The sequence below is a fragment of the Bombus flavifrons genome, chromosome 11 (assembly GCF_040668555.2).
Source record: "Bombus flavifrons isolate JBK064 chromosome 11, iyBomFlav1_principal, whole genome shotgun sequence".
NCBI classification, from domain to species: domain Eukaryota; kingdom Metazoa; phylum Arthropoda; class Insecta; order Hymenoptera; family Apidae; genus Bombus; species Bombus flavifrons.
The window spans coordinates 11,835,718-11,856,249 of record NC_138452.1 but is presented as its reverse complement, the minus strand read 5'-3'; the positions used below and the strand labels follow the sequence as shown (position 1 = coordinate 11,856,249).

Here is a 20,532-nt window from a genome sequence, read left to right as displayed (position 1 = left end):
ACCGGTTGAGTCCCTGCTGCAGGTGAAATATCCAAGGTTATTTTTAGTAACTGCTGCTGTTACTTGAATAACCAAATAGACAGAAGCTAAATTTGCCTAAGCAGGTCGCTTATGAAATAAATTCCACGCCCGATATTTTATAAGTTTCCAGACATCTCTTCGTCAAAGCTTCGTCAAAATCAAAACGTGCGAAGGTCTCTCGTTCACGTTAGCAGAAATTTGACAGGTGTAGTCAACGATACATAGTTAAACCGCTTAACAGGAAAAGCCAGAGAGATTCACGCGTCCGTCACTAGCTTTCGGCGCCTGATCTTCGAACATCGATTCCTGCAGGCAGTGTAAAGGCCGCCGGCGCAGTTTAGCTGGTAAAATATTTCGGAAGCTTCCGATTGGAGGACGCTCCCTTTGTGTGCCTCCCTTTTCCTCCGCCGTTTTCCTCCTTTCTGCTGCTGTGTCTCCTGTACAACGCGCTCGATCGTCTCCACGCCGTCTTTCCTCACCCCACCATGTGCTAGGTTCTCTGCGTCGTCTGTGTCGCGTAAGGGGGACCCTCGTACATACAGGGGTTCACGGAAGAAATCTAACGGCGAGACAGCCACGCCGAGGACGACAAACTCTCGACCGAGTGGGGTGTGAAAGCGAGAGAGGGCCGGAGGAACGAAGAGGAACCAGTAACACAGCCGACCCAGGAGGAAAGGGGCGAAGCAGTTGCAGTTGCAAGAGAAAGAGAGAAGCTATACTTCGGAGAAAGGCGGCTCTGGAAGGAGGGTCGAAATGAAGAGAGGCTCTCTCGTGGCTCTAGGAAAACGTTGAGAGGGTGGTGAAGAGGGAGTAAGAACGGTGAGCCAGAGGGAAAAGAGAGAGACGGTTTGGAGGAGCGTGAGTACGGCGTTCAGCGACGAAATCAGAAAGAGACGGTGGGAGGGTGGTAAATGGAAGAGCCAACGAGTGAAAGGGACGAAGAAACTCGGAGGGCGATGGAAAATGTTCGCAAAATTTCACTATGGAACGAAGGACGGCATTAGGAGAATCAAAGAGAAAGGACAGGTCTCAGACAGAGGAAATAACCACGCGAGAGAAGGAGAAAGGTAGATGGATCGCGAGAAACGATGAAGATAGGACGTTGAACGAAGAGAGAGGAAGCTACTCGAATTGATTGAGAGAAAAGGAAAGAGGGTTCTGGCGCGGCAGTGGCGGCAGTGTCTACTATGGCGGTGTCGGTGGTGAGGACGAAGCGGGGATGTCAATCGATAGCGGTTGCATGCGTCTAAAGCAACCCTCGTCGCTATTCCTCTGCTACTACGGTTACTACTGTCGCCCGTTATTGTTAGAAGCAGTTAATCTGCAAAGTTGCTAGATGTTGTTGCTCCGGCTGGGCTTTCTGCACTGTCGCGCAGTTTAAAACTTTCTGAATTTAGATCGTGCTCGCGCCGCGCCATGGACAGGGTCAACCCAACGCGATGGTTTCGGGACAAACGACTGAAACGTGATTGCACTGGCTATAATTAGACGTAAAACGAACTTGTCCGTGGAAGAGAGAAAAAAAAAATAACGTTGAGAACTTCCTTTTGATAGTCTCCCTCGTTCCAGCGAGAACGAAACCAGCGAGCTCGGTGAGAACGGAAGCTATTGAATTCTCTGCGACGCGCGACGATTATTTTTATCGTTAGCTAGAACGATTTCGCTAGTCAGGTGACAGGAGGGAAGTTCGTGAGTTTTCGTATGAAATATTTTGTTACGACGTTCTTGTATACAAATGAAAAGTCTTTAAATTCTCTTCTGAAGGACTGTAACGACGTTCTTTGTTTCAAAGAACGAATTACTTTGTGCTTGGTGACTTTAATTTAAGTCTCGCTCTCTTTGTAACTCTGTAAGCTTTGTCTTTTTCTTAATAAGGTATGAACAGGTCACGAGGATTGCCGAGAGACTCGCTTTTTCAGGAAAACCTAAACTTCACGTGGAAGGATATTCTTTGTGGTGTATACTTCTATCAGCTCTTTCGATCTAAACTTATGATTAAAAACTTTCACAAAAGATTAATAACTTTAACAAATTCTTTAGGTTAATCGTGGATGACCTATCTTTTAACTGTGCCATTGATTTTAGTTGTAAATCGAAGATGATTAAGACGAAAAAGCTCAATTTGGAATTATTATTTATAAAGTGTCTGACAATTGAGAATAATTTACCTATCTACCGATTATAGCGAGCAATAATAGATTTTTACTAATTTCACACACGATTCTCATATATACTATCTCATGTATACTCATAGTATACTCATGTATACTATCGTGAAATAGCAACGTCTTCTCTACGGTCGCAAATTAAAAATAGTACTGCAGCATCTGTCGTATTCTTAGATAACTGTTCACGTTGGAAATTGAAAGAATGTTTCGTAGGAGTTCGGAATTCCAACGTTTTCAAAGGCGCAAGGAACGTAGCTAACCTGTTTCTACAGGGCAACGAAACAATTATCGATCCTAGTTCGCTACTATATGTAGAAGAGTCTACCACAGTCAGACTACTGTGGAAAGATTTCTTCAAGCAGTAGAAACACGGCGCACGATTTCGATTCTCCTTAAACGACTAACAGAAACGAGAAATAAATCATTACTTGCTGATAGCAATAGTACAACAAATCTCTGTTTATGTTTCACTTTCTTAAATTACGTTCACAAATACGTGAATTTGCATAAAAATCTGCAGTTCACTGATAAAGCTAAATATCTCTAAATATCTAAATATCTAAGTGATTTTACTTCTAAGGTTTCGATTTATGAAACGACCCGTGTACTCCAATTTCGTACAGTATCCAATTAAGTAGCAATTTAAACGAATCACAGACTCGGATCGCCCTAATAATTTCGATCCAATAGTTTCACGCACACCTTGTTATTGACACCGTTTATTTTTCCAGTCGATCCACCGAAGCCCCGAATCAAATTCACAGACTCTTAATGGCCCTCGACCTCGGTTTTCGAAGCACATAAGAATACCACTTATTGCCAGCAACAAAAAAGGAAAGCGGCAGAGAAAACACAAGAGTAGTTGTACGTATATACGAGGTCTCCCTTCTCTCTAATCGCTAAACTAGCACTTGTAGAAAATTTCCTTCTAACGAGCATAGTGGTCCCTCTATAACGAAGACGAACATCCAACATCGGATTCGTCTCGGCGGTGGCTGCTGCACCAGGATTCTTGTAATAAAATAAATGGAACTTCCGTCGAGCACGCTGCAACGTCGAGAAATGAAATGTGACCCTCCATGGAACGCAATAGGGATCAGTGTTTCTTTGTGCCGAGCAGAGCCGCGAAAAAGCATGACCTTTTATAGCGTAGCATGAGAGAGAATGGTCGAGTTTTATTATTTTCACTTCCAACGTTCGAACAACTATCAGCAATTAACGCGCACCAATTTTTATCTCAACATATCTGACTTCAAGCGCCAATGTATTTTAGGAAACGTATTCCGTTTCTAGAATGTACGCTTCTGAGGATATATCAGATTGTATAAAAATACTTTACTACGTTCCCGATTTCACGAAGAATAATTTTAGAACGATGCGATTTATATAGATCCGAATAATTTTTCGACACAATTATTACAAATACAGGTATTCCCCGTATAACGTATAAATTCGCCGAAAAAGTGCGAAACTATATTATACGAAACAAGAAATTAGTACAAAAAATAATAGGACGACGACGTTCCTACTCGTGATATTTGTCTCCTGTGCTTTTCGCGATTCGTAAAATATGCGATTTTCGAGCCGTATAACGCAACAGAGAATTAAATAAATTTCCAAGGGGAACGATATCGTACCATAAAATACTGTCGACGCGCATTGCAAAAGCGGACTGCCAAGATATACTGTATCGTTTAAACTAATCCTCGTGCTGGCAGGGCGTCCCGATCCCTTTCGTTTGGTATTTCGTCATAGCGTGGTAATTGATAGGAAGATCCTGTCCCCCTTCCTATCTGGCTGAAACGTAAAACGCAAAAAAGATCACTGGGCGTAACCCGACGGGGTAACGCTGAGTCACGAGTCGAAGATTTATGGGATTTTACACGCTTCTCAGGAAAACGATTTCCACGTGAACCGTTTCATTGACTCCTTTGCCGGTATCACTCGACGAGATTCGCGAGTTCAGCTGCAGCACCGGCACTTTTGATTTAAATTGATTGTCCGACGAGCGCACCATTAATTATTAAACTAATCGGTAATTAATCAAAGACTTCGTTGAACTCCCGTCGGTTTTTGAAATACGATAGCTCCGGGTCTTTTACGTTCTTTTTATTTAACGTTCCTACGGAATCGGTGCCATTCGAACGACCCTTACATCTTAAATCTTCATTTTTCAAGCGTGGAACACTGAACTGTAATAACGAAGGATTGCCGTGACAGAGTAATTTTTAAAGTCTTCCAGCTACATAACAATAAAATACTGAGAAAAGAAAAACCATCGACGTAATACAAGTATCGACAGTAAAAATGAAGCAAGCACAAGAGTACGTCGATAGTAATATAGGGTTTCTATTATCGAGGTCTTTCGTAAAGAGTCGGCTAAAAACGTCACGAAAAGAGTTCAAAGCACATATCCTGTATCACAAAGCCAATGAATCGTGTCGACCAATAAATTTCATTTGCTGTTACGTGTCCAAAATTGAATTAGCTTTGGAGAAATTATTAAACCTTCGGCAAAGTAAATTCTCCGCGACTCTGATTCCATGTACGCAATCGCAAACCACAAGGAAATAACTCGAAGTAATGTCAGACATTACAGACGTTCCAATACTGTCTTAATTCCAACGATGTACCGATGGAACTCCCGCCAGCCAAGTCTTATCGAAACCACGATGACCATCGAGGGCTAATCGATTAATTACCGTTCATAATTGACCCAAATCTAGCTAGCATTGTATCGCTGTACGTATAAGCTAACTGGTCGTTTGTTTAGAACGTAACTGGAATACATAGCAAGTGGACCTAAATTTTATTCTATCCCTTCGACTTCTTTTCGTATGTACAGTAGCCTCTTGTCCGTTATTTGCCTTTGTCCGAACGAACATTAGTCAAAATACAGGTACAAATGTTTGACAAATTTTGAAACTCGATTTTCTAAAAAATGGAATTTTCAACGCCATTTTATCATCTGCAATTTTCGTCTTATTACGAGTTTGAGCCATAGAATTTCCTTGACATTCGCTCGTATTACGAATTTAGATCCACGGTGTATGTTCACTGGAGATTTCCTTGCGGAAGCGAGGAAAGGGAATACAGCAGTCCCGCCAAAGTTCCTCGAATATTGTTGCACTGTAAAATTCCACTGATCCACTTAACCTCGTATCCACCGCGATATCGCCACCAGAAATAAGTATCTTAAGCCTAAGTGGATCGAGCGAATTCCGCGGTAACGCGCTTACGCGACATATTCCTGGGAAATTTGTGCCTGAACTGGTTACGCCATAAATTAAATTCTGTATCAGCCGCAGGATAATCGAAGACTGCGTGCAAGCTCGTCTTTCATTAATAAAACAACTACACCCAGTGATGTAGGGTCAAGGCCTAACAAAGGAAGGACGTAAACTAACTGCCCTCGTACACTTTCGTTTATTGGAATAAGAACCAAGATTAATCCTTGTTAAAGCATAAAATTTACCAATCTAAATTGATCGCATCGTTGATCATTCGCAGGTTAAATACGACGCCGAAATGCTAAATTCTCATAAATTATAAATTATAAAGAATAAAAATAAAGATATATCGAGCAATAATTAATCGCACAATTTTCATTAAATAAGCTGGACGTTTCTTAGGTATGCTAATGTCTATCTTTCAAAAAATACAATTTCCAGTAAAGAAAAATTCCTCCGCCGAATCAAAGATCGTAATAATCTATGTATGTCAACGAGATAGTCTCAGTTTTTGTGATATAAAGGAAATTAGTTATTTTAATAATTAACCTTCCTAGGTAGGGATCAAAGGAAAACAATATCGAAGCTCGGCTGTGTCCACGGCTTCATTGTGTTCGACGCCTTTTACGCCGCGTATTCGTCGTTGATTGCGTTCACATCCTGTTATTCTCCCGTCCAACCCTTTGAAGGGTCAGCTTTGAGACCGAGCCGGACCGTCACAGTGAATATTTTGCATGCTAGATAGAGTTTTGCATTTATTGACGCGGTCGATTAAGAAGAGAAACAACGAGGAGTTCAACACGACTGCTCGTTTTTTTCCTTCCGAGCCCTGCAAATAGGGAGAAAAAAGGTTAACGCACAGACGCGTCATCGTATTATTAGTTAAGCTCGAGCGTATTTAACGATACGCGAGCTGCTCTCCATATATCGCGTTCAAAATGCAAATTAACGTTGAAACTGAGTTTGCAGCGCAAAAAACTCTGATTATTGAGTTAATTAAACGCTCTATTACGCCGGTCAGTGGCTCGCTGTTTAGCGTGCTAATGAATTAAATGATCGAGCACTTGCGTGATAAATTACGAGGAATTTATTTTTAACTATCCTCCGACGAAGTTCGAGTTTTAAGTATTCCACTTAATTCGATACTACCCCGTAATAAATTTCTATTATTCTGTATAATAAATTTACTACACAGAGCAACTTTAGTTACGAATCCAATAAAATGCCCGCTACTACTTTCGTATATAACAACGTAATTCGTTTTAATACGAGTGACAAAACAGTATTTCTAAAATACCTCACTCGTACGTTATAATACATTACACCGATAATTACGTTAACAAGCACGAAATTATTGTCACTATGTATCCTGACTGAATGAATCAATGCATTTAACAAAGCATCGAATAGTTTCCATGAAATACTACTTCCACCATTTAATGCTATATCACACACATCCGTACCGCTCCCCTTGCTCAAAATATCCTAATTAGCAGTTTTTCATTTTTCAAAATATGTGTGTTGAAACATCACTCTTTTTTGTTGAAACTACAAAGTGATATTAAGATCGGAAAATTGCTAGCAATACGCGTATTATGGTTCATCGGTTGTTATCTTTACGTGAAATATCCTACAATGAGCCAATTAGCTTAACGGTATAGGATTTCAGTCGCCGACGAAAAAAAATTTCGATCACGTATAACGAATCGATCAGCGTTGCGAGTCTTACCCGGGGGATATCACGAAGCGTCAGAAACGTCATTTTATCTTGGAGAAAGGACGGAAGTACGACGATGCGCAGTCGATACTCGTTCTCTCCCTGTGGGCCGTCGTTTATAGTTCATTTCCACGAACCCTTTGCGAAAGGGTTAAAAAAAAGAAAAAAAAGAGAGAAAGCGTTAATTGCCCCAGGGACGAGACGACGATCTTTCGACGCGTCGCGAGAGCACGTACGCGCAAAATGAGAACGCGCGCGCGAACGATGGGCCAAACAAAAGGGCGGGATCTCCTTGTAATGGCGAGCTCTCTTCACCCAAGGTGAAGGACTGGTAAGCGAGGCGGCTTTCAGGAACTCGAGGACCGGCGACCCTTTACGCTCCATCGACGCCATATGGCGTAACCAACTTTATAATGCTCGCACGACACGGACATAACTGGTCGCAGCGTGAAATCCGGTGGTGTACGTGAATATATATTGGGACCAATCTCGAAGATCCTAGAACGTTTCTCAATGCTATCGTTTCTTGCCTGCTTTTTCGGCTGGCGAATGGTCGTTGGGACGAATACGGAAGCGAGGTGAGGAAGAGTTATACACGGTGGAGCAGGTTGAGATATTTTCATTAGAAAAGTTGGTGGTTGCATTTGGTTTTGTTGGAAGAGTGAAAAAATACGAAGATTTACAAAATATTCAAAGCATGTTATTCGTTATAATATTTTCTTGTTGGTTGTAGATTGCAGATAACGACGTATGTTCGTGATAATATTCGATGCGCGATTCGCAAAATTTGATGCATTTATTAAATAATTTGGAGGAGATAATTTTAAGATATTGGAGGAAAAACTACACTATCAATTGGTAGGTAGTCGTGCGATCGATACTCCTCATTGAATAATATAATCTGTCTACAATATGTTGTTAGTTATCCTATAATCCTATAATAACAGTTATCCTACAATGTAATAATCCGATCAAAATCTTACACAATTATGTATTTCCTTTGATGAGAAACTATTTTAGACATGACTTCATACGATAAATATTTTGATTGTCAATCAACAGAAGCTGTATTCGTAAAATTTGTGATTTGTACAAATTATTCGATCAATAAGATTTGATAATACACAATATGTATACATAATCGCTTTCGCAATAGATTTTTTCACAATTTATTGGAACGAAAATTTTGGCTGGATTACATAAGCTACCGCCTATTGAATCCACTTATCCGAACCTGAACTTCTATTATTTGAACGAAAAATCATAGACAATTGGAAAAATCAATACATCCTTGTTATATGACTTGTTTGTTTTGCGATCAGTTCAAATAGAGTTCTACTGCAGCACAAAGAAACTAGAAAACTAACTTGATTGAAATTTGTGTCCAACATCGCATGTTACACGAATTCAAAAATCATTCAAATAATAATCATTCAAATTCATATTACTTTGTATATTTATTATATTTTGAGTATTACTTTGGATGTTTCATGTATATCTTTATATTACGTGCATTCTGCAAATGTTTGTACCTTTTGGTATATTTATATAAAGAATAAAAGAATGAAAAAATATTTGATCGCTATTCAACTCTTTCCGAAACGCTTGATAACAAACTTTAATTTCATTCGATTCACACGTTCTGGCAGGAAAAACAATAATTTCTACTTCGTAATCTATCTGGGTTAAACGTGAACAAACGTGAACAAATGTTATTATGAAAACGTCTCTGTTCTTTGGTCGAGACGCGTGAATGCACGCCGGTTATTCCAGAAAAGCGGAAAAAGCATGCCTGAATGAGTTGTTTAGAGTTATTCAGACTATTCGCCGTGTATTTTAGTCGTGGAATTTATTTATACGTTGGGGTCGTCGCACCACGACGCTTGTAAATAGATGTAGCTTATTTGCAGCCGCGGTTCGGCCTCGTGATACTGCACGATAACACCTATTAGGGTGTAATTAGTATGAAGGATTGTGCTATATTTCACTCATGAGATGTAACGGATAACACCGTTGAAATTGCAAAAATTAGATTCGCGGCTGAAATCTCTTTCAGCCATTGAAAAACTGCTTTTGCTTATAAAAATACTTACACACCAATACCTCCACTAGCGCGACAAAATCTTTATATTCACCTCTTTCTAAAGCTTTCATTCTCTACCTAACACACTTATCAAACTACTCGATCGACCTCCGCCTACGAATTCACCAAAATAAATACAAGCACGGAAGATCAATGGACCCTTTCAAAAAAGAGGAATATCTGTGAGAAAGAAATAATCGAATCTCAAAGGAGCTAAACTTATCGACCTTACCTTTCGTAAATTTTTAAGTTTTATTGCATACAGGCATTGCCACAAATTTGTCTCAAATAATACTGTGATCGATCGGTATTAACAACACATAAATATTTTACTAAAACATACGAATTAATGAGAAGTTAACGCACAAAAGCTATCCCATACGTATCTTCTTATACGATCGACAAATATACGAATCGACTTCAGAGGTCATTGACGCTATAAATTGAAATGCAGATGAAAATTTCCTTTACAAATATTCTTTTTCACTGGCATTACCAGCTCGGAATCTGCGATTATTTACATCATCACTCCTGTTCAATTTATAGAGTTGATCAATGGCTTCCGAATAGTTCAATTCTCTCACGTTCATTTTATGGCACTCCATTTACCCGCATGAGGAGAAAGTATGCGGTGTGCGAAAGATTCGAGCTCTGGATCGAAACGACGCGACGATTGGAATTCTCTGTACAACCCCAAGCCAGATACCGCACAGCTGCCGGAACAAGCAGAGGTTTGAATCATCGCTGCGTAGAATAATCCAACGCTATTCCCTATTTACAAAATTGCAGCTCCCGCACGCGTAACTGTTCCCGCGTCGACTCTTCGGCTCATTGTATTCCACCCTTCGACGACACCCCTGCCCATTGTTGCGAATCGCACGCACCACCAGCCTGCCTGGGGAATTTCCCCCTTCCCATGCGTTTATCCACCCTTCGACACGTTATTGGTTCGCGTGCAAACGCGTAGCCTAATTAGTATGAATGCCTGACCATCGTGACTCCTTCATCAAGCCCGGGATTTTATATATTCGGTTCAAGGTTGCGGAGGCCTATCCAACCAGATGCCGAATGATCATCGGACGCGAACCTGAGCGTCGAGTAAATGGATATCGAAAGAGATTGCGAGTTTGGTTGCGAATGTGGAGGCTTCCTTATCTATCTTGAATGGGGAAGGTTTAACATTAGAACGGTTAGAGTGGTTTAAATGATCAATTTCGTAACTTTTCATGGAAATTCTGTAGATCTGTAGTGGCAGACTAGCCATTCGATTCGATTTTATACGTATTTGTTATTATGATTAATGCAATTTTTATGGATCGCATATTCCTTTGATTATTTTAATCGAAGAATTATCTATTCATTTAAATCATTGAGAGAAAATTGTAAATTAATGGATATAAAATTTCGATGACTTTTAAAGGTATAATAATATGTTTTGTATTAATATAAATTAGAAACTACAAATTATTTACATTTAAGGGGAAAATTGCATTCTTAGAGACGCGATTGTTTAAGTAAATTCAATCGAAATGATCGTTTCGGTATTGCCGACTGAATAAAAACTTAACGATGCGAAAGTTGCGATTTCTTTATACGCCACAAGATTTTATTCCACCCGTCGACGATCGCGGAAGCCGCTGAAGAAGCTATCGGATGATTGTATAAAAAGAAATTGGTTCTCGGGTGAACGATAATGAGAGTTCTTTAGTGGTAATCGTTTAAATTTAAGATGATTCTTATCGCCGAGAGTAGCGTAATTTCGTCTTAAGGTCGATAAAGCTGTTAGATACTTAATTAACAACCAAATCTATCTTCTTTTCTTAGCACACGTAAGAAAGCCAATTACTGACAACGGCGTCTACGTGATCTGCGATCGTAACGGTTTCTGTTAGTTTCTTCTTGACAATGATAAATCTCGTGTCGCAATGCTCATAGACAATTTCGAACGTTACATCGGTTTTACAGTTTCGATTGTCTTGGTCGATTGTGAGTCGAATGAAGGAACCAAGGAACCCAACTGCCGTTGTTAGTTGTGTTTAATTTAGTGGCAATTAGTGGAGCTGAAGCTGCTCGAAACTTCACCAACGAAGACGTGGTCTATTTCGAGAAACGCTGCTGCAATTTCTTTGGCATCACGGCAGTTTTTGTTTCGAATTTTCGGATGAATTACTGACATTAGTTCGGAAAAATCGTGTTTGATCGAGGAACATTAAATTAAATTAGAACGTATATAATAAACATACTAATATCGTATATAATAAACATAAAATCTACATTCATACAATATATATATAATTTACGTTTAAATATTATGAGAAAGAGCATTAAAGCACAGTGATAATGTGTCAATGGTTGTCGAATTATCAATGAGTTTCATTAATCGGCTAAAAGAAACGTAGGTAAAATAAACGGGAATGTTGAACTAAAGCTCGTTGCGAATCTAATTGCTTATTCATTCTTTAAAAGCAACGGCACGCGAGTCAATTGAACCAATGAGTCACTACGTCTTTCGAGTTCATCTTTTAGAGAATACTGGCCGTGAATAACGAGTTCGTACAAAATGCAAGTCGATACGGATGGATAGGTCATTTTTATGTTCTACCCAAAGGCGATGTTTTATAACTGTGACTGAAACTGTATTCACAGAGGCGTGACACGGTATAATTAATCAAGAACAGTTACAATGTACTGTAAATAAAATCAATTTGCAAGCTTGTATAATATTCCGTATTCAGTGGTAAATAATACCATTTGATCGTGCTCATTTAGGTTGAATTAATTTCGCGTTTGCTTTTACACGCGGAAAGTTTGTTTCACTCGATTCATCCTAAAAGCAACAAATTGGCGCTTCTAAATTTCTTAATTACACGAATTCTAGATTAGTTTTTTTGTTCTAAATTAATGTCAACTGTACTTTGTATTTTGTTATTGTCATTTGTGTGAAAAGTATTAGAAACTGTTTACGCATTTACCTTTAACCAATTTCATTCCTAATTTTCATTATAAATATGAAACTGTTGATAAAACATAAATCGCTTAAAGTACGATAACAGAAAGAAAACAAAAGTATCACTGGTTTGAGTGACAATATTTGTGGAAAATAGCAGGTCGAATATATTTAAGTCTGCAAGCATAGAAAGAAGATATACCACAAAAGACTGTACTTTGTATTATTCTATTCCATCGAATGAACATAATTCGTCGTTATAATTTCATCGTTAAAAATATATTTATTGTACACCATTCGCTATAATCTACGACAGTCGAAATTCGCAGGCTGGATTTCAATTTTAGAGGAATTCGTTGCATCTCTTCTTCGAGCGAGTAACTAGGGACAGAGAAACGACGTTTCGAGAGTTTCGCCTAGCTAGGCAAACGGAATCATTTAAAGACAGAGACATGACGCAATTCGAAACGAAAAGTTTAAAAGGATTACTTCCTAATTTACGTTGAATGCCGACAGTTTTGTAAAAGTATTAATTGTCACTCAGGAAGACAAGTTTCCCTGTCGCGTTTCCGTTCAACTCTGATTACTATGGAATAAACACCGAAATATCTCAATGAGGCGTACAACACGCGTTTTTATAAATTTGTTAGCGAAACAAAAGCCGCGGTACACGCAGCTAACATTCACCGCGCTCACAATAATTCCCGAGCTTTCGAGCCTTCCCGTATATTTTGTGGCTCGAAGATTTTCTTCTCTTTTCCGTCCTGTCGTAATGAATGAGAAATTACAAATGCGACAACTCAAGATCTCGAAGAATATGAAGAATACTCAAAACATAATAATTTCATAGAGCGTTTTAAAACATTCTCTAATAGACGTCACAAATTGTAACTGAAGTAACATTCTGTCAGTGAAGTCATAAAATGTGAATTAATCGTTAAATTAGTTGGAATGACGAGAGTGTTCTTATATTTATGTTCTACCTGCCATATACAATTCAACTACTCCAGATCTATTTTCATGTAATATGCATAAATATATGTAATATATATATAAATATATTTATAAGACACGAAAAGGTATGAGAAATAGTGCAAAGAAAATTATTATCAATTTCGAACATACATCTTTCAAGGATTTATTCACTTCTTGGTTAAACCGTGCAACCTAGCATTCAAAACTTCATTCAAATTTATACAAAGGATAGAATACAGCACAAAGAGATTATGTATGTAGTTTCAATTACAAAAAACTTGCAGTAAAATTCTAAAATACGTAACGCACGCTTTAAAACAAACCGTGACGCAATCATAGCCAAAAACGTTCGTATAAATCTTCAAAAAAAGGCCGACACATATATCTTCCATAACGATCATACGATCGTTTAAACAGTAACGATGGCAATTGTTTTTCCACATCGCAATGGAATGAATGAACACGAGGAAAAGAAGAGGCGATTGAATTTATCAATTTCCGACTGACACGTTATCAATGATGATTTACTATGTTTGGTCGGAAATCGTGAAAAAAGAAAAACACCAACGTTCTATTAATGGGAAGAATAACTCACACGAGTAAACGTAGTTTCAACTTGAACCGCGTGGAAATCCCTATTTAATGTGCTCGGCGAAAGTTTCTGAATGCGAAATTTTGCTTCGCTTGTATCTATGATCGTATATCGCGTACCGTGGCTCACTAGACTATCGTGGTTTTTGCAGGATAACGCAAATTCATATATACGAGAGGCTTTCGTGGATCCCGCGCGGATAGACAAGATCCGCGGAAACCAACCAGATCACGATTTAATGCTAATTAATAAGCGAAATACCTTCGTTTCGAAACCAACGCAGACCCTCTAGGTGATAAATCTGACCAATTTTACGAGTATTATTTATTTTCGAGTAACTAAAATATTTTATCGGCCGATCAAATTGATCACCCGCGGTACGCAAGGCAGAATACAGTTTTTTCTTAGAAAAGAAGAAAGCAAACTGAAAGTAAATACCGAAAAACATATTGTATGCGTGTTTTAAGAAAAGTCAGAAATTATGAAGCGATATGATAGCGTTCAAATGTGGTTAAATTTGTGTAGAAATTCGAAAGCGGTCAATTTGACCGGCACTGGTAGGTTTAGTGTTAAAGAATTTCTCATTGTGACGCTACGTTGGAGAAAATACTGAAATCATTTCCGTACAAGCGGCGTATAAAAATTCATATGAAAGATTAGACCGTGAAATATCATGATCGCTTTATTGGTATTATATTAAATCATAAAGGAAAATCTTCTACATTTGTTCGTAAGCACCAGACTGGAACATTATATATTAAATACAATAACCGGCATGAATTGCAAATATTCAGGTTTATGCATTCTACGGCATACGCGCGTTCATTATCGTTTTTATTCACAACGTATCAGAATAAAATATTTTATTACGCGAGATTTGCGGTATAAAATCTTGTAACTATTCGTAATTTGTGAATTATTCTTTTATCCATAATATTACGTATTCTCACCACGATTTTCTACATTTACATGCTAATAATCTTCCGATCGCAGTTCTTCGCTTGAGAGTAGAATGCGATAAACACAAAGGGAACCCGTTTGTTTTACTGCTCCGATTAACGCAATACGAAAACAGAGTCTATCGTTAAAGAAACACGAAAAGCATCTTTCGCAAAGTAGGAAGCGAATGTGACCGAATGCAAAAGGCAAAGTTCGAGTTGTGTACGTGCGCAAACAACAATGAACTGTAATTAGAGAAGTCCAAGGCGCGAAGCGCTAGATCGAGGGCATAGAGGAACGCCCATTCCCGGTAACGCTACACGAAGTTCGCGTGATGATTCTAAGACGGTAGAGGGTGATACCTAGGTCCCTCCCCGTGGTGCAACCAGACGCGGTGTCTCTGAAAGGGTCCTCCATGGCTCGTTTACGAGACGACAAGACAGATAGGATGGAACGCTAGGGAGGAGAACGTTCGTTGAGCTAAATGTAAATTTCGTTCCTGATTCCTGGCGTACTCTGTGCACAATGTGGACAACGTAGATAACCAGAGCCGTTGATGACGACACGAGCAAATGCCAGAGGGACGGTAAATCTTTTATGAAATCACCGTGAAATCATTGCTCTACACCATCACCGTCTCATGCTCGTTGCTCCATGGTTGCGCAGACAAGCTGCGCCATGGCGGTCACCCTCGCGAAGAACTTGAACTTCCCTCGGGAGAGGGGTAAGAAAGTAAATTTCACCTCCGTATTTCGAGGGATTCGCGTCGCTCTCTGACGAGACGCTGCGAAATGGCGGTATCACGCCACCTTTGATGTCTGATACCAAGATTCCCTGTTTCGTGGTATTCAAATCCCTAAGATCCCTTCAATCTGGATAAAATATTTCGTAGGAAGATAGAATATTTTGTTTTCGAGGACTTGATACAACTTTATACGATGATCTCGTGAAGTAGAACGAACTAATCTAACAGCGAAACTCTTGGGTACGATACGCTTGCTCGAGGAAATTAGTATCGACACCGTTGTATATTGGAATTTGTGGCGGTTTCTATTCGTCTCTATCTTTGGGAACTTGGAATCAGGATTGATTTACGTTAGTCACTGAAACGACCTTTAACGATGTAATACGACGTGACAAAGATTGGTATGAACATTTTCAATCCACTGTATTATTACTATGCTTCACTCTTTATAATCGTAACATAAAATCATCTTTTATACAATATCTCGACCCACCTTCTTTCGTTACTATGTTAACAAGAAATCCAACGGTAAAATCAGTGATAAATAAGGCACACCTACTCTAATCAAAATTTCACCGATTAAGACGTACAAAGTTATCTGCAAATATCTACAAATATCAGCACATCTTGCAGCACGGAAACAACGTTAGTTCACAGGTCACGAGCATCTTTCTTCCAAGAAAACTTCGTTTTAGTTCACTCCAAGTGGCACACTGTCAATCGAATCAATTGTCGAAGCAATCGTTTTCAGTTCTTCGAAGGCACACACAAAACAGAAACACAATACAACCGAGTGTTTTCCACTCGACCTAAACTACATCGTCCCAACAGTGACGATATCTCGAAGGGCTGTTCACGTTAACTCTACCTTATCAGGCTCGCATTCGAACTTTCTACGATTAAAGGAGTTTTACACCCACCTAGAATTTTTGTTGTTGACACGATCGCGATTCCTGGTTAAGCGTGATCGTGGCACGACACCCGGTGAACTTCGACCCGAGTGAGTTGCCTTAGAAAGCTGGCCGCACGTAAACGTTAAAGACTCTTTAACCGGAGGGCGGTTGAACAGCGAAAGGGAAGAGAAAGAGAGAGAGAAAGGCTATTCGGGGTAGGCGAACATTCCACGCGGCTGTTGGCGCGTGCGCGCGCGTGCACATACACGGCCGTATCCAAAGAGACTGTACCACGCCAGTGTCAAATAGAGAACTCATTTCCACGAGACTTGGTCTCAGGCCTGAAAAAAGCTACACGCAATTTGAACGGCAACGTTTTTACGTTCGATTTACGATAAGCCTCGCCAATTCCAAGATTTGTCGTATTTCCATACGTTGTTTGAAAATAAAGTGTTTTAAGGTTTGACGAAATTTAACGCTACGTAATCTTATATACATTTTATCAAATCTTTGTTGTATGCTAATCTTTGCGCTAATTGTAAATTACAACGCTTGTTGTCTTTTAGCTTTGCGATAAAATGAAACTGCGAGATTTGATACATCTTTTCCGGTTTATTGCAATTTCCAAACGACGAATTCGGAGCTTGAATTAAAGATTACGATTAGTGATTTTTACTTTACTCCGAAGAGTTTAACATCGCACGAAAATTGGAATGTAGTCGGATTTTTTGTCGTAGCATTTTTTTTGTCTACTTGTTAGAATTTTAGCGCACAGAAGCCGGAACCACGAGTTACGAACCGTTCAGAAAACGTCCTTCCATGGCCGTTACTTCCGACGTATTTCGGGACTGGCGGGCTTCCATGGATTGCCGCACGTTGCACGGCTTGGTCATTGGCCGTATTTTGCCATCTGCTACCGTGAAAGCGTGAGCTGTTGTTTTATTTTATTCAAGCGTTACTTTTACGACTTCCAACTTCAAGAACTCATTAACACTGTCGATAAATTTTAATACTAGTTAATTAGAGATATCGTTTGATAATAATTTTTTATCAGAAGGAAATATCATCGATCGCTTCTCTCGATTAGGAACGTGGATGTCGATCTACAAATTATTGAACCATCTACAACTTAATAGAAATCATCTGGATTTCTACATATTCAAATGACAATAGCCATTAAAACCGCAGATGCTTATGAAAATTCATATTGTTACGAATATAGTTGAAGAAATGAAATCTGAATGGGAATTTGCCTCTCGCTCGCGAAATACCGTAACAAGTATTTTAATTTGTATTTTATTTTGTTTTGCTACCTGTCGACTTTTTGTAAACGTTTAAACCGCAGTTTAAGTATCATTAGCCAAATGTATCCTTCGATAACGCAATCTGTTAAGAGCTTTCCAATTTTTAGCAAATCAACAAATTTCTCGCGCTATTGGATCAATATTCGTTTCAAAGTATAAACGCTATTATTATACGAACGGTAGCAATTCATAACGCAGCGACGATAGAGATCGCAGACATGTGACGACTCAATAATTCATGACCGCTCGTAAGATTCCATCTAATCCTAACGATCTCTCGCGCTTTCCGTTTCTCCTCTTTTCATTAGTTAAGATGAACGCGATATAATTTTCCCTAATAGCACGTCGGTCGTGTGAGAAAAATGTAACACGATAGAACCTGGAAACAGTTATATTTCTCGGTTCAACAGACCAGGTTGGACACGCCTACGAGTTGGCCCTATTTCGATCAAAGATGCTCAGCTCGTCCGAGAAATTTGTCCAGAGCCGATCGAACGTTTTCCTAAATTCTTCTCATTCTCTGCACCGCTAATATTGGCCTCTGGTAATATATTATGCCAATAATCCACGTATTTTTCGTTTCGGAAATTTACACCGTGAACGTGATTCGACTGTGCGAGCGTTTCACGCGACATCGAAAAATCGTGCACGACGAAAAAGTTCATCGACATGATGGAATCGCGGTGCTGGCACTCGCCAAAGATGAACAAAATTTTCATTCGAGTGGGGTGGATGTCACCCCGAAATAGAAGCGAGAATTCGATACTGGAAGCGTTCAACGAACCGGATTGAAATACGATTTCGAACGACGCGAATCGCTGAAAAATTAAGTAGATACGTCCCGGTTACGGTCGATCGATAAGCTGAAATTCGGGAAATCTTACATAATTGACGAGCTCGTCCGCGTGTGGAACAGATGGCTGACGTTTCCACGACGACCCACGCATACTGAGTAGCTTTGTACGCAGCGTGATTTAACGAGCGAAGTTATCAGAACGATCACCGCTAATTATTTAATTCCGTCTTCCCGCTCGGCAAGACGAATATAGTATACGCGAACCGCGTTCTCTTCATATCGATTCGGCTGCTTCGACGAAACTCAGGAAACGCGCGAATCGTTCGATGGAACAGCAAGAAGGGGATGGACGGGATGAAAACGAGATAGTTATAGGAGATAGTTAGAAAAAGAGAAACAGAGAAAACTGTGCGTGTACATAAGAGAAAAATGTATGTACATGTGTGTATGTGTGTGTAAGGGCGACAGCTTGATCTCCGGTCCTGACTTCACGTGGCTTCTATTGATTTACTACGAGGCGCTGGTTTTACGAAAGAACCGCAAAGTCTCGTAGTGAAAAGTTCGCCGGCGATCGATCCGCGCTGTCAGTCGGCATCTCTTCGTAGCCGTGTTGTCTCGTGTATAGTCACGCTAGCACTGCAACAGTCTGCTCCAACAGTTCAGTGACACGGTGCACTATACGACACAACCGCTTTAGCCTGGCTTCAGGGAATCGACACCGGCTGTTTCCGGAACCAAAGTACGTTGTCAGTCTAGTAAACATCACGTTTCTCGATCGAACTCTCGTCTCGTTTTTTCGACCGTGATCGTTTTTCACGATCATGTAATATTATAAGAAAGAATCCTTAATTTGTAATTTTGTCCACTCGCGAATGTACAACTAGAAAATGACTCGAAAGAAAGCAAGCTTTAAAAAGCAGTATATCTCTCTTTCTCGTAAAAAAATTTCATAGGAAACTTCTATTCGAGATGCCAGACATATTTAATAACGCGATGGCATTCGTCAAAGTGTGTCAAAAGATCGCAGTAAGAGTTCACCTGCCGTTAGAGGGTGGCAAGCACCAAGGACAAGCACGCGAGAAAAAGAGATCGAAAAGCAAGAAGAGAGAGGGAGTGAGAGAAAAAGAGAGGGGGGAGAGAGAGAGAGAGAAAGAGAGAGAGAAGGGGTGGAAAAATGAGCAGGTCGCAGGCCGCAGGGCGTACGGGCTACATCCGTACCTCCTTACTTCGGCAAAATCAATAACCTGTTTGGGGGTGTAGGAGAGAACCTAAGGAGAGAGGCCATAGCACGGCACCGCCGCACTAGGTAGTACGAGAGCCAGGTGTGTTGTAAAATACGTACGCGAATGTCCAGGTGCGAATGTCGAAGGCGTCTCTTCCCCCAGAACGCTCGTGATCGTGTCGCGTACGAGTCGGGAACAGAAGCGCGTAACCGGCACCACCCCCGAATGTCCTGGCACCTGCAAACGTTGCTGGGTATCACCGAACAGCCTCCTGCAAGTCCCCGCCGTATAAATTCTCGAATCGAGCGAAAAACGTACCACGAAACACGTATATTACTAACACGATCCGATTCACTGTCTACCTCGAATTTTTCAGGTTCGACGAAACTCTGTGTTTTTAGCTCCTGGCACGAGCTCACCGCACGCACCGGTATACGACGTTAATCGACGATAATTCCTCGAAATCTTTTTTCCAGTAACTCAGAATCCTGCGACGATGACACTGTCAGCAGAGGTCTCCCCCTCCCGAACGTTGCCTCCTGTTATCATTGCCCACCACCTCGCGGATACAGAACGAACGTCTCGTTCTCTGTTCGCGATCCGAATCGCGCGCTCTTCTCTCCGCCGGAAAGCAAAGAGAATTCACCACCCCGACCCCCGATGTTGTTCGGCTTTTGAATAAAACACGAATATCGGTCCCGGTGTAGCGACGACACCGAGCAGCACACGAATTTCGAGCCTCGACGAACGACTTTCCTGTCAATGCTTCCCTTTCAGAGAGGAGATACGTTACCAAGAGACAGAGAAACGGACGCAGCACAACGACACGCGTTTCGAGCTGTCGCGGCTGTGGGGCGCGGACCACTACCTCGACGAGCCTCCCGGATCGTTGGATAAAA

General features: G+C 40.3%; 1 protein-coding gene across 4 annotated transcripts in view; it reads right to left on the bottom strand.

Annotated features, from left to right (window-relative positions):
- The window catches only part of LOC138185055 (neural-cadherin), a 235,953-nt gene extending 215,443 nt beyond the window's left edge, over positions 1-20,510 (bottom strand). For all 4 annotated transcript variants that reach the window (XM_069123654.1, XM_069123653.1, XM_069123662.1 and 1 more), the window contains exon 1: positions 19,753-20,510. The gene's annotated coding sequence lies outside the window, so the exon portion shown is untranslated. The remainder of the gene's footprint in view (positions 1-19,752) is intronic.
- Between the last annotated feature and the right edge of the window lie 22 nt (positions 20,511-20,532).